Source organism: Aphelocoma coerulescens, chromosome 2, assembly GCF_041296385.1.
Source record: "Aphelocoma coerulescens isolate FSJ_1873_10779 chromosome 2, UR_Acoe_1.0, whole genome shotgun sequence".
Taxonomy (NCBI): Eukaryota; Metazoa; Chordata; class Aves; order Passeriformes; family Corvidae; genus Aphelocoma; species Aphelocoma coerulescens.
Window position 1 is genome coordinate 99,512,452 of NC_091015.1, and position 14,718 is coordinate 99,527,169.

A 14,718-nucleotide genomic window follows, 5' to 3' on the forward strand; every position below is an offset into this window, starting at 1 on the left:
CTACCAGTCCCTCATATTAGCCCAAGACATGAAACACCAAATGAGATCATGAAAAGCAGCGGTGTGTGTGGAGCACAGCTAAAGGTCACTGCTGCATGTGAATTCACTTTAAAAAATAATTAATTGAACAACAGCCTGACATTTACCCTGCAAAGGGATTTTTCAAAGTTTGCTTGCTGAACCCTGATGTTCACAGGCTGCAATGTTTACTGTTGGGGGAGCAGAGGATCATTGTTATTCTGCAGCAAATAAAAGAAAATGGATCAAATTCAACTCTGAATAAAAGAGGGGGAAAAAAGACCCTATAGGCAAAACTTGCATTGGATTCACTCAGCTTTGCTCTTTCTCCCTGCTTTGTTTCGTGGGATTGGTGAATACCATTAAGGCTGAACAAACATTTTCCAATTCGAAAAGTAATTTCCGCTTGCATGTAACATCTTTCCTCAGGGCTGAAGTTTCACACACACCTTCTCCTACCTCAGAAATATTTTTATTAATGCTATTTGGAGGAATGAGAGTCTGAATAATGGCCAGCCAGGAGTTTCTTTTAGGATATAATGGAAGGAGAAATAAAAGAAAGGAAATTGTGTTCTCCTTATGTCTTTTTAACTGATAGCTCAGTTGCAGTGTCTCATCCCTCTGTTTCACAGATGGAATGGGCAGTATGATCAGCATCAGCTGTGAGGGGCCAACAGCCCAAACCCATTCATTTTATGTGTTTGGATTCTGCATGTCAGTGAGCCATCAATTTCCTTCTGACTACATGTGCCCTTAAAGTCCTGGAATGAACAGACCACAGACTCATCGTTGATGACGTTGAACACAGTGGTTGTTCACCCAAAAGCCTGTTCCACACAATGTTCATTAAGTGTTTTGTCTCACAGGGAAGCTAAAATGTGAATTTTCATTGTGGCCTTGAACTACACTCTGCTTCATTTTCAAAGCATCTGAAATTTGAATGGAGAGCATCTCATCCTCTAAAGAGCTTTTTGTCTATTAAAAAAAAGTTAAACAAGTATTTCCTCCAGTCCCACAGCAACTTACTTTTTTACTAACCTCTGGTGTCAACCCTTGCTTCATGCTGTTTGAAAATCTACGTTCAACCCCCTCCTGGGCCCTACTTATGGACACACTTGGCGACACCACCACTAGGAGGTGACAATAGGACCCAGGAGGCTACACTGGTAGGGTTTCCCTTTAAAACAGCCGTGCTGCTTCCCACTGGCTGTGTTTATATCTACCTGCCCAGGGCTTGTATGCCTCACTATCAACTCTATCATCTTGCTGCTGCTGGGAGTCAGACTCACTGCCCTGTGGTTCGTAGGATACCCTCTAAAGCTTCATTTAGAAAGGGATTTTGCAACTGGGGATTTTAACATGCCTTTAAAGAAATGAGCTCTTTATTTGCTGTGATACTGGTTTTAAGTTTTGGCAATGCAAATCTCATTTCGGTCTGTATGTTCCTTTAACCACAGCCAAGCCTGTGGTTCTCAGCATTACAGCAACTGCAAACAAAAGCTTGATTCTTCTTTACATATAACATATCTTGCCTAATCACCTGCTGTTTATTAAGACACAACTTAAAGGGAATCTCATACTCCAGCACATTGTAGCACCTGGAAGTAGAATGCACACAGACAGCATGTACATCTCCAAAATCACCAGTATTGGTCCACAATATCAAACAAACATTTTTTTTTAAACAGTAAATGTTTTCTAACATATTTGCAATAGCTAGATTTTGTTTGATTTAGCCCAACCAGCTTTCTGAGGACACATTAATACACACAGCCTCACACTGCAGACTGTGTGCAGTGCAGAGATACTGAAGCCAGACTTTCAGCTCTGCTATTGTACAGACACTAGGGAAAGAAAGCAAGCTGGCTGCTGTGTCAGGGTGGTCGCTGCAGTCACATGAGACCAGCTGGGTAATTTACCTCATTAGTTTACTGCTAGCTCTGAAATTAATGGTGCAGCCATAACATCCCAAGCTTAAGAAGCAGGTAGATTTGCAGATTTACTGCAAGTGCATTTAGGTCAATTATTTAGAAAATCATTTTAATTTCCAGAAGGTACATTATGAAGACAGTTAATCTTATGGCTGGCAGCTAGATGTGGCTTGGGACCTCTTGTACATCTTGGCTCTGGATTCCAGCTCTCCCTATCTACTGGACAGGGTTATTTATGCTTGACCTCTGTGACAAACCCAGGTGTGGTACCCAGCCATCAGGGCTGGCATCCTTTACAAGCCACTTGTTTCTCAAGCACAGCTGATGCACAGACACAAGTGGCATGTTTGTCAACACCCAGAACTAATATTTTGCAATTTCTTTATCTACAGACTTCATCAGCAGCAGTTTCTCCTGTTTACAGACTGTGGTCCACATGCCATTCTGAACTTTACCAGCTCAGGAGAGCTGAGCAGGCAGAAAGATGGCAGGTCAGATTTGGTGTCAAGTCAGGCAAGGAAATAAACCTAAAGGAAATAGCCTACTTGTGCCCACACAATGTGAAGTTTGGAAAAGGCAGTTACAACTGAGAAAAGAGATCTTGGGGTGATCATTGACAGTTCTCAGGTTCCAACTCAGCATACAGGATGAGAAAGAAGGAAAACAACATGTTGGGCATCATCAGTCAGGGTAAAAAGGACAGCACAGAAAGGAACATTTTACCACCACATAAGAAGTTGTCAGCCTATATCCTGAAAATTGTGTGTGGCTTGGGTCTCTGCATTTCAAGAAGGACATAGTGAAATTAAAGAAAGGATGAAGAAGGGTAACTAAAGTGATTAAGGGGACAATGCAGTTGCCCAAAAAAGTAGAGATTGTAAGAGACTGGGACTCTTCAACTTGCAAAGGGAAAAGCTGGGGGATATCATACAGTGCAATATTAATATCAATATCAATGACATAATTTGACAGCTGGTGGCCATGCTGACTGACAAGCTGTTTTTCACCAAACCCAAATTGCAGGAACAAGATGACACTCAAGGAAAGTGTCTAGAAACCAGCTTTAAAAAGCTGAACGATTATTCCTTACACAGAAGGTAAGGAGCTTCTTTGACTTGCTGCCACAGGAGATTGTGGATGTTAATAGTATCAGCCGGCTAAAAAAGTAGTTAAACAAATTCACAGACAATATCTAAACAATTTCTGAAAAGACTGGGCAAAGCTGTGCTCTGAATAATTTTTACGATGGAGATTTTGCATAATGGAGAACTACAAAGGACATGGACCAACAGCAGAGGAAGGGCTTACATAATCTCCTTAAACAGCCCCTCCTGTTGCCATTAAAATCCATGAGTTTTGCAATCATCTTCAAATGAGGCCACTCTACCACAGAACCCCCATAACTCCCACACATCATGAATGGGGCTTGTTGGTAACGCAGCAGCTAAAGGCTGTAATGGATTAAAATCTGCTTGGTAAGGAGGTTCTCTCTCAGGCCTAAGAGACTTCAGAGAACTTCTGCAATTTTGACTGGGTAATCCAGTTTCATCACACATGGCACAGAGTGGAAATCATTAGATCTTAAGAAAAATCTGAATCCAAACACCACCCCATACTGTTTGCCAAAGTACAAAGAATATGTTGTTAATCCTCCACAGCACATTTCATCCTAATTGAATAATGTGGAGCCACACTTATTTCTGTCAACATCCTAAAGATACAGCATCTTGACCTTTAGGTCAAGCATTTTAGGACAGAGACAAGCAAATCAACACATCATTTGGAAAGAGCCATCAACAAACTGGGATTCAATTCATTGGGCCACGTGAAGGTTTATCTGAGCTTTTTGTTTTCTTGATTTAGCGAACTGTTTGGAAGGGCAGGATAGAGACACTCTCAAGAGCAATGTTCCCTCTTATAAGTATCTGCAAAATATTTTCTAAGCTCCCTGCCTTTATATCACATATTTTTAAACAGCAAGAAATCCAGACTACAATAAAAACCCTGCATATTCAACTCTTCCAGCAAAATGCCAAAACCACGTGGTAACTTATTCATCTGGTTTGCATTGAATCTGTAACAGAGAATGAACAAAACTGAAGGAAGGGGCTGTTTGCAATGGTTTATTGAATCTCTCCCATGCCACTTCGCAACGGGAAGGGTAATTCTAGTCACACTAAAGAACCTAAACCATTCCCTGTATATCAGCTGATAAGGTCAAAGACAACACACTGGGGAAACCTTGACCCTTCCAAATACTGGAAGGCAGAAGTCCCAGGTTGCTGATGGAAAAAGGTATGTCTGGCAGTGAGAAGTCACTAACACTGCTGGTAAAATCTTCGAGAGCTTCTGGGTAACTCCATATCTAAGGATCATGCTTTATTACTCTCTGCTCACTAAGGTGTCTCAGTCTCAGACACCTGGTATGCAACTAAGTCTTCTATAATTCAGGCAGGTGAACTGGAAGCTACTGACTTTGGTTTTGCTGTCCCAGAGACTGTGAGGGTTGCAGAAATTTCCTAGGTGTCATTTATGTATACCAACCTACTATTTGCTACCAACATATATCAGTAAGGAATTTTGAGGGGAGGCTGGGAAGAAAGCACATGAGCATTAAATCTCAAGAGTCAGAGCTAAAATTACACACATAATCCATTTACAAAGCCTGGGACTCATTGCAGCATAAGCAATCACTCCTGTGATTCTGTTAAATTGACTGGTGCATCCCAGTTAAGGTCTAGCACCTTCAGGTCTGTTTAGATTCCTATAGATTAACTTCCATTTAGAGAGTCAGAGATGGCAACATCTCAGCCACCTGAAACAGTAATCACAGGTACTGCTTACACATAAAATTGTACTAATAGTTCCAGAAGCAACAGCCTTTTACCAAGGCACACAGACACCTTTTACTCCATATAAACTTGTGACTTTGGGGGAGAGAAGGGGAGACACAAAACCAGCCAAAAACCCCCACAAACAAACAAACAAATCCCCACCAAGCCTGTTTGCTTCATTCCAACAATAATTTTTTTCATAAGTTAATGATTACCTAAAACCCACTGCACCTCCTTACCACAATAATGCATTTTATGTGGGAGAAATATCATTATTTCCCTTTAAGGTTCACATTACACAAACTCCCCTTTACTCCACAGCCAAGATACTTTCTGAGGAATTTCTTAGGAGATGAATGGAGGAACGGGTCAAAACAGGCTAGTGCCCAGTGCCATCCTGGATAAACCCTGGAAAACACTCACCTAGAAACCTAGATAGAAAGGATATGTTAATATCATCACTGCTTTTTGATGTGGTTGTGTGCTGCAACATCCTGACAGCTCACTTGCTGTTTCAAAGCCTCAGCAGCAGTGAGGCTGAGCCACAACTTTCTACTCCTTTGATCCATGGATTTTATTGGGGGTGAGGGATGGGGATGAAAGTCTGTGAATTGCTAAATTAGAAAAGAGAGTTACATCTGTGGTAACAGACATTTTCCATCCACAAGCCAAGGGTATTTTCATCATTTTACTTCCTTAAACAGATTAGCTCTGATTAACAACTACTTTTAGAAGCCTGTGCTGTAATACCAGCTCCTTCCAGATTTTTTGGTTATTCTCCACTTCAACTACAAAAATATGAGCTCATGTCTGGTGCTGGCTTCTAACCTTTTCTCCTTTCTTGATCAGAGAAGAGATCTCATATGCTCCTCATGCTCTTGGAGGTGCCCAGCTGAAGCTCTGGAACCCATCTCCTTCTACCACCATGAAACTGAGCAAACTTCAAACTTTATGAAACTTTCTGTCTCTCCATCGCACCACACCAGGGTAGTTAGATGTAAGACATCCTCTTAATGCAATTCTGACCACATGAGCTCAGGGTATTATCTCTTCCTGATAACTGTGTTTCCAAAGTTGAGGAGACCTCATTAGACACCACTTAAAAGATAGGGGCATAAATGGAGAAAGAGGGAGGCTGTTCCTCTGATCCACAAATAGATGAAGGAAGGAAGCAGGAGATTTGTACACACACAAGTCAACACTGCTCCTGTTCTCTGGAGCTTTTTTTGTTTTGGTTTGTTTTTAACAACAGCTACTCAGTAGAATACAGACATGAAGGATGCACAGTGTGTCACTCCTTCTCTGTGATCTCCTGTGCTCTGCCACCACCCACAACTGCTGGAGAAATGGGATTGTTCCAAACTAAGTTCTGAACTACAAAAAAGCAAAAAAAAGCCAGCATACAGTCATTCCACCTATATATGACAACTGTCACTTTTATCCATCAACATGAGTGCAATATCGGCTGCTGCAGATATCCGTGTGGTACATGGATATTATATTACTTCCAGTGTGCTGCACATTACTGGTTCAGAAGACACAAACTCAAAATCTGGCTGGTTTAAACAAAACTGGACTAAAAGAACAGCACTATACCTGCTCCTGATATGTCTACCTTCTTTTTCTATTCCTGCAGGCACTCTTTCCCAGTTTGTTAAGCTTCCTTTCCCCTTTTATGCCTCTTGCCCTCTGAAGGACTTGTGCTAATACTTGGCAGGTTACATGAACGTGCACTTCGAGCCAAGCGAAGGAACACCCAGGCAGGGTGAAGAATTTGCAAACTCCAGATTAAGGCCTGAGAGAGAACATCAAGAAAAATGGACAAAGAAATTACTTCTTTGTTTTTCCCCCTATAACTTACTGTTGCCAACATTTGAAGAACAAAAATTAGATTTGTGAAGGTTGTTTGCGGAGGAGGAAAGGAGAGAAAATGTGGGGGCTGCACAGTAGCTAAACAGAAATGTGCACTGATGGGCACATCCATCCATCCATCCATCCATCCATCCATCCAAATTTGCATGAAGCAGACAACGTGCATTTGAGACAACCCCCTGCTTCATCTGCTGATGAATGTTGACAGGTTTTGACTCCTGCATCTGGACCTTGCCTTGATAGAGGCAATATAATTCAAATTGTGCTTTAATAATTCAACTGCACTACCAAAACACTATGGCTAACTTTGAGTGTTATTATTCAAACCCCTTTCCATCTCTGGAGACTTTCATTCAATGTGAAACCAGAGCTGATTTTCAACTGAGCTCCTTCTCTTCATGTGAGGCCAGTATGCCTTATCTAGTCAAAAGCAGCTCTACCTCCAGGATTAGACACCTGATTTCATTAAGACTTCTGAAAGTTTTTAATTAAGGATCCTTCCTCTTTACACATCCCTGCAATCACACAGTATTGAAGACACCAGGTGATTTCCTCATTTACATTTTGTCCCCGGTAGGTTTCAGTAACTGCTCCTTCAGCTGGAAGGCTTTCTGCTGAGCCCTGGCAACAACCCCTGGATCAGAGCAGTGTGGTGCATGACATGTGCACTTGCCTCTGGCATGTAACCAGAAGGAACTGCAGCTCCAGGGCTTCAGGGCACAATAAGGAGGACAACACCATTCAGGACCAGCGCCTACCTCCAGGAGACAGAAAGTCTTCTGAGGTTGTGATGCTGATGTAATCAGTCAAGAAAGGCAGCAAAGGGAAGGTGTGATTTCAGTTCAAACCAGTAAACATCTGAATTTAAACATGTAGAAAAAGAGAACAAACACTGAGAAACTAATATTAAAACAAACCTGATTTAAGCCAGGATTTTTTTTTTCTGATTTTTTAAGAACCATTTATAATCCAGAGAAAGATATAACACCATTCCTGACTTGGCATTTTTTGTACAGAAACAGAGAAAACAGAAAGTGTTCTGAGGTCCAAGACAAGCAAAGCGTTAAGCCTGTTGGCCATCCCTCTGCCGTCACGTCAGGGTAGTCCCACTTTCTGACTATCCCACCAACAAAGCAGTTACATGGTAGCAGCTGTAAATGCCACAGAGTGGAGAAGGAGAGCAAAGCAGAATGAAGGGTAATGGAGCACAGAGGTGCCTTGAACCCTTTACTGATAGAGATTACCTAGAGAGACTGCCAAGAGATCATATTTATCCCTTGGTAAGGCAATGCCTTTACTGCAAGTTGCACACAACCTGCAGTGAGGCTCAGGGTGCACAAACAGGGCTTCAGTGCTGCAAATAAGTCTGTTCATCTAGAAAGTCCTTTATTGTTGCTAGTCCCCAGAGAACCCAAGAAGTTCATTCATCTTTTTTCCCCCTCAGTGTCTCTATGCAAAATACAGGACCATCTTTCCTCTCCAAAGAGTGATGATCTTCCACAGCTCCCCACTGATATCAACACTGTCCTAACCCAAACTTTGAGGAATTAAGCTCCTGCTTTGTATTTCTCAGATACGATAATCCAAAATTTATTAATCTCTTATCTTCTTGAAAAACCTCAGATCTGCCTGGACAGACAAAAAAATCCTATCAAGCTTGGTGGGTAAATACAGTCCTAGAGAAAAAGGTCTGTGACGGGTGAGTTTCAGCTGCTGAAAGACAGAGGTTGACCAGGAAAAGATCCCAGCCCCCAGACAGGGGTTGCTTTCTGCCTGTCCTGGCTGCTGCCTTGGTGCCTAGCTGGACCCTGCAGCACCCAGTACTGGTCACAGCTGGGCCAGAAAGCCACAGAGGACAGCTGGCTCTTCAAAACAATGCACCTCACTTTGCCAAACACATAAAATGTCATTGCTAAACTCCACAGATGAACCAAATACACACAGAGCGCTGATTAACAGCAAATTAGCAAAGTAAATGACAAAGAGATTATACTCAATCTGCTTCTGTGCATGTGTGTGCAGCAGCAAATGAGCACAAAGGTGCCCATTTAATGACACCAACATATACAAGTGGACTAACAAAGACTGCACATAAACACACCCATACACAGCAGTTTGCCTGTTTGGATATACCTCATTTTGCAGGCTGTTTATCAATACCCTTAAAATAACTTCACTTACCAGCATACAATTCTCATCAATAAATATGGACTTAATTGTCTTTTTCTAAGTGTAAAATATGGCCCACGGACCATAATCCCTCTGATAAGATACCCCACCAAGAATGCCATGTAGACACATATTAATGTATTTTCACTATTTTTACATGCATATAGGCATACTTAATATGCATACAGAAGCTTATACTAAAAAAGGGTTCTCCAGCTATTTTCCACTGTAACTACTTGTTACACTTTATTGCACACAAAAATGGTTTTGGAGCTTGCAAAATAAATACTGTCCCCACCATATTCCTCTCAGAGGATAGCAGCTGAATCCATGCATGTATAGTGGCCAGAAGGCAGGGGTGAGTCCACAAGCAGGTGGTTTGGCTGCCAGAAGCCTGATTTGAGCAAGGGGGTCCATCAGGCAGAAGTGCATTTTCAGCCCCTTGTGTGCCCTGGGACCAGCTCGCCAGACACGGAAGGCGTGGGTCCAAGCACTTTCTGCCCTGCACAGTTCTCAAACATCAGACCCCAAGAAGAACTGATGGAAAGAATAGTTTGGGTTTACACACACCTGGAAGACAGAAGTTGTTGAATATTATGGTATTGAGTACATAGAGACCCACTGGAATGGAAATATTTAAGCAGCAAATGAGGGGAAAACTTGCTCGCAGCAATGAAGAGGATCTCAGTCACTTGGCAAAGTGATGTACCTGGTACCCTTAGCAACTGCCAGATGAGTCAGGCAGAGGAGGGAATAAGAAGGGTCTGGGATGAGATGAGAAGTACAGTGCAGTTTTGAGGTTGTGACAGATCCAGGGATGATCTTGACCCGGCTCCCTGACACTGTCAGTGCCTGAAAAGGAATCAGACTGCAGTGGGAGCCCAAAGCGGCAGCCCTAGGGAAACTACTAGGAGACCTGAACTTATCCCTGGATAAATCTATTCAATTTCTGAAGATTGCACACAACCTGGAGCTCAGACTCTGATGCTGCAGACAGAACTGTCTGTCTCTAAAATCCTGCAGCAGGAAGCCATGTTGAGCTTAAGACCAGTCAAGCAAGCTGTGCTAAGCTCCACAGATCAAGATAATATTACTACACAGAGGGGGAAAAAAGGCATGCGATGGACTGCTTCATTTTTGGCAAACACACAGTGGACAGAAATGATCACCTCAAGCACTGCTAGCTAAGGGGAACTGACAATCTGTCTAGAGCCTGCTGCAAAGTACTCTGAAAAGCAGATGAGATTATTAACTTTCAACTGGACACCATTACACAGTTACAAGTCAGTTGCCAGAAACAAGAGTATTAAATGGAAAAAGAAGTTCCAAGCTCTGCAAATTTGTCAGGCAGTCAGGGTTTATTGTGAAGAGTTTGTCCTGTACTAGGAGAAAGGAAACTTGATGCTGATGATTGAACCACCACCAGTATTAATGAAGAAGGGAATATTTGTACCAGTGCTCAGGAAAACAGTGCCTTACCTTTACGGGGTAAAGGATGGGAATACTTGCTCATTGCTGCAGCATGGAAGAAAAATTCCAACTGTTTAAATATATAAACCCTGAGGACCTAGTTACAACAATACAAAATTACACCTTACAAAGCTTTACTTTCCAAATATTTTCCTTTTAGAATGAACACATCATTTGGTTAAAATATAAGAAAGCACAAAAAAAGAGGAAAAAGCCAGAGCAAACACAAACCAAGATGAGTTTCATAACATGGGAGCTGTATTAAATAATGAAGCAGCAACTGATAATGGATGTTAGGCTAGAGTGTGTCTAGGACAGATCTAAATTTAGAGCAGATCTACAATATAACAGATTTCTGGTAAAAAAGATGTTATAATGTCAAGAAGGGGGTGTGGCTGTGATGTTGAAAGCTGGTATCAGAGCAGTTGGCTTTTTATGGATATATAAGAGACAGATAATCTTCATAGAAACTCAGCAATTTTTGGTTCTAGGTCCCACCTCCACTTTCTGCAATGCAAGCCTGCATCCGCTGGGTACACCAGGGACTTCAGACAGCAGTCATCCCACCCGTTTGCCACTCAGAGGAGTGTGCACTGGGAGATAATAGCCACCCTCAGTTCCAGGGCAGGAAGATGCCAAGAGAGGATGAGGACAGAACTCCTGCTCCCTCAAAAGGCCTCCGGCAACAACCAAAGCAGATTAAATGAGTGCCTTGAGAGTGCTATAATAAACAGATAAGGACGTTTCAGCTGCAAGCCCAGGCAGCCACCTGAAGCAACTTGCAAATTATGTGAACACCAATAGTAAAACCAGGTGCAATCTTGGGAGCTCGTGTTGTATCGCAGCAGTTGGCAAAGCTGGGTTTAGCTGGGAAAGATGGACATGTTGTGGGGACCACCATGCTCAGGAGCCTACCTACCCATCCTTCAAAGCCCCAAGACAACAAATTAGTTTACACTTTACCTTTATATTGTGCAATGTGCTCTTCATTGTAAGAAAAGACAGGAGATAGGGCCAGGAGGGAGAAAAGAGCCAGCTAATACATGCTGCCTACTTGGAGAGAACACTGACAGACTGCCTTGCCAAACCCCTCATGCAAAACCATCTGCAGTGTGATGGAAACATTGCCTGACAGAGCTCAGGAGGCTCACAGGGAGCAAATTACTGGTATCAGCACAATGCAGATAAATGAAGGAAAAGTCCACTGGAAGTGCTGCTTAAACAGAGGAACAATAACACAAGTTTATTTGGTAGCTGGTGGTCAGGCTTTCACTGGGAAGTCAGCTATGCTGTGGGTGGCTCATGACAATGAAATACCCCAAATACCACTGTAATCTCTTTTTCCTTTTAGACAGAACTCGATGTATAGAAAAATAACAGAAACCCATCTGAATAAGAACACAGCCATTGCGCACTGGATTATTTCCATATGAACCCTCAATTTCAAACACATGATGACCATTGTGTGACACAAACAAGAGTAAAAAATACTGAGTAATGGTCTCTGAAATGTAATTATCTTAAACAACCTACTTAAACTGTAGCTAACACACTAAATTCACAGTTAAGAAAGTGGAAGCATGAAGAAGAAACACTTGTGCTACTTGTCGTGGCCCTGAATGCACTAGAGGCTGACGGCACAGCCACATGCTCAGCGCCTTCCTCCTCGCTTTCCTGTTTTGAACTCTGCTGTGATCCAAACTCAGCTCAGGAACTTCCTGCAAATTCCTGATCTAAGTTTAAAAAAAGTCAAACTTGTTGTCTGAAACAGTTTCTCCACCTTAAGTCTTCAGCACATGGCACAGTTGCAGAGGATGGCATTTATAGCCCAGAGAAGCTTTTCTGGCAGAGCTGTGCATCAGGAAATTAGTCCTGTTGTGTCAGAGTAGAAAACCAATGTCCTTTTCTGAGGGTTTTCTTTAACCTTCACTTACAGGTTCAGAGCAGCACCATTATTTCTAAGTTAAAAGCAGGCCATGCTATTTTATTAAAATCCTCTCCTCTCTTTTCAGCATTCTCAGTTTACTGGAAATAACTGAACAATCACTTGCCTTCTTCAGCTGAGTGATATTAAAGTTCAAGTCAATTCTAGGCCAAGTTTTGAAGCACAGTAACTATAAGCACAGAAAGGAAAATTCCCAGGAACCACCATTATTTCCATCCTGAAAATCAGGGTGGAAATCACATAAGATTCTGCACATTTCTTGTTTGGTTTTAAAACAAACTAGACTGAGAGTTAAAGCGCAATACTTGTACTCACCCTGATCTCTAGGACTGAAGTTCAGCCCTATATAGCTCAGCTGAAAACCAAAGAAGTAGATTAGGTTTTTTTTAATCACAGGGAAATTCTTGCATTCCTAACCCCCAGCTGAAAAAAAAAAAAAAAAAAAAAAAAGGGAAAAGGAAAGAAGGAAAAAAAGAAAAATTATCACAGATACTTTCAATTTACTTACCCAGTCAAGCACAGGAGAGGTCATTTATCAGCAGTGCAAATTAAAAACTGAAGCCACCTCTGCTCTTTAAATTAGGGCACTTGCTGTCTGTCAAAGCAAAGTCTACAAACTAAACAAAAATCATGCATAACTGTAGTGAAAATTTTAACCCTTGTGCACTGAATCAAAATGCGGTGCCAATAACAGGCTGGTTTTACACGGGCAGCTGCAAATATTTCAGTGACAGCTAGAAAGATGTTTGATATAAGCCTGAAAGATTTGCTTTCTCATTCTTTGTATTCCTCAGCTTTCTGGAAAGGCCCCAAAGCAGACTACTTTGGGCAGGTATAATTCCATGCTTCCCCCTGCATTTTAAGCCAGCTATGACAAAGTTTGACAGGACTGCTGGTTATTACTGCTAACCCTACAAGTTCCTAAAACTCCAGATCACACAATTTACAGCACTATTAGGCCCAGGAAAGAAGTTTTCATTTCTTTCATATGATTTAACAGCTGCCTGTGGCCTTGCACAGTTGTACTCATAGTAACTGATGCTCCTGTCTTTAAGAAGAAATAAAGAGAGTGCCAAAAAGTGGTCCAATATAAACACTTCAAATCTGTTTAAAACAATTGTTTAATGGTTTTCTTTAAGACTTAATCCCTTGCTGCTACACAAAAGTAGTGCCCAGAAGTTTTCTGAAAGGTTTTCATTACACAGAGGAAAAAAAAAACGACTTCACATCTTGGGAGAAACTCAAAATTCAGCTCAAAAGAGAGGAGGTTGCTATCGAAAGAGACATATCTTTGGCTGGTCAGTGTTCCCTGATTTTAAGTCAGCTTTTCATAGGTACCTCTAAACAAAAGCCTTGCTTAAGGCTGACAGCCTCTGGCCAGATCCCTGGTACCCTTCATTGCACAAAACCAAATAAGCACCTCTTGGGGTTTTTGGTTTTTACCCCTTTAAAACATTATCAAAAAACAATGTGGAATTTATATGGCACGTGGAACCAATCCTGGCACCAACCAATTTTGTCTTTGCCATGGCTTTAAGCTGCCACTTTGAAAAGGGTTGTGCCTTACAGGTAGGTGCAACAAAATCCATTCACGCCAAGAGCAGTCAAGTGATCCGAGGCAACGTGTGTCACTCGAGGGAGGTGGCAAGGAGCTGAGTGGCCAGTGGCAGCCACAGCAGCCCACGCTTTAGCTTTGCCTGCCACAGTGATTCAGTCAGAAAGGAAGTCAAGTGAGGCCATGGCTATGGATTGTCCCTCTTAGCAGGGCTCTGACTGTAGATACAAAATACTTTTGCAACAGGAAAGGAAAGCAGAGAGGAAATACAGTCAGTGAGATACACTCTGTGTAGGGAAGGTTCTGAAGTTTGATGCAGCCTTTTGTACCCAGTTTGGGTTCAGAAAGGGAAGGGTGGATGGTTGCTCTGATTTGGTGAGGGAAAAGCCACATGAAGTAACTGCAACAGTGGAAATGGCGTGAGGCACAACTGCAAGAATAATAACAACCCAGGAAAGCACAGAGCAACCCAAGGGCAGCAAGACACCATACCTGCCTGCCTTCTGCTCTGCTCCAGTGTGACACCTCGGACGTAACCATGGAGTTACATTTTTGGCCTTCAAGACAAGGAGGAAGGGGAAAAACAAAGTGAAAATACACTGTGCAGTGTTAGCAAAAGGAGAATAGATCCCCCAAAAAGGCAAAAGTGAGCTCATTTAGCTGTCATCATCAAAATACCTTGCCAATTCTTTGCAAAATTGTGTGTTATGCATTCTTCCTTAAGGGCAAAGATTTCAAAATACTCAGCCAACTCAACACTAGAAGTGTTGGTTTGTTTGTTGGGTTTTTTCTTTAAAAAATTGCTTTATGTATTATTTTTTTCCCCTGTGAACTAGATACTCATGCTGACAGTTGCAGAATCCTGACTAGCAGGGCTTTCCACACAATTCACCAGAGACATTTAAGTCTAAACACATTATCTTA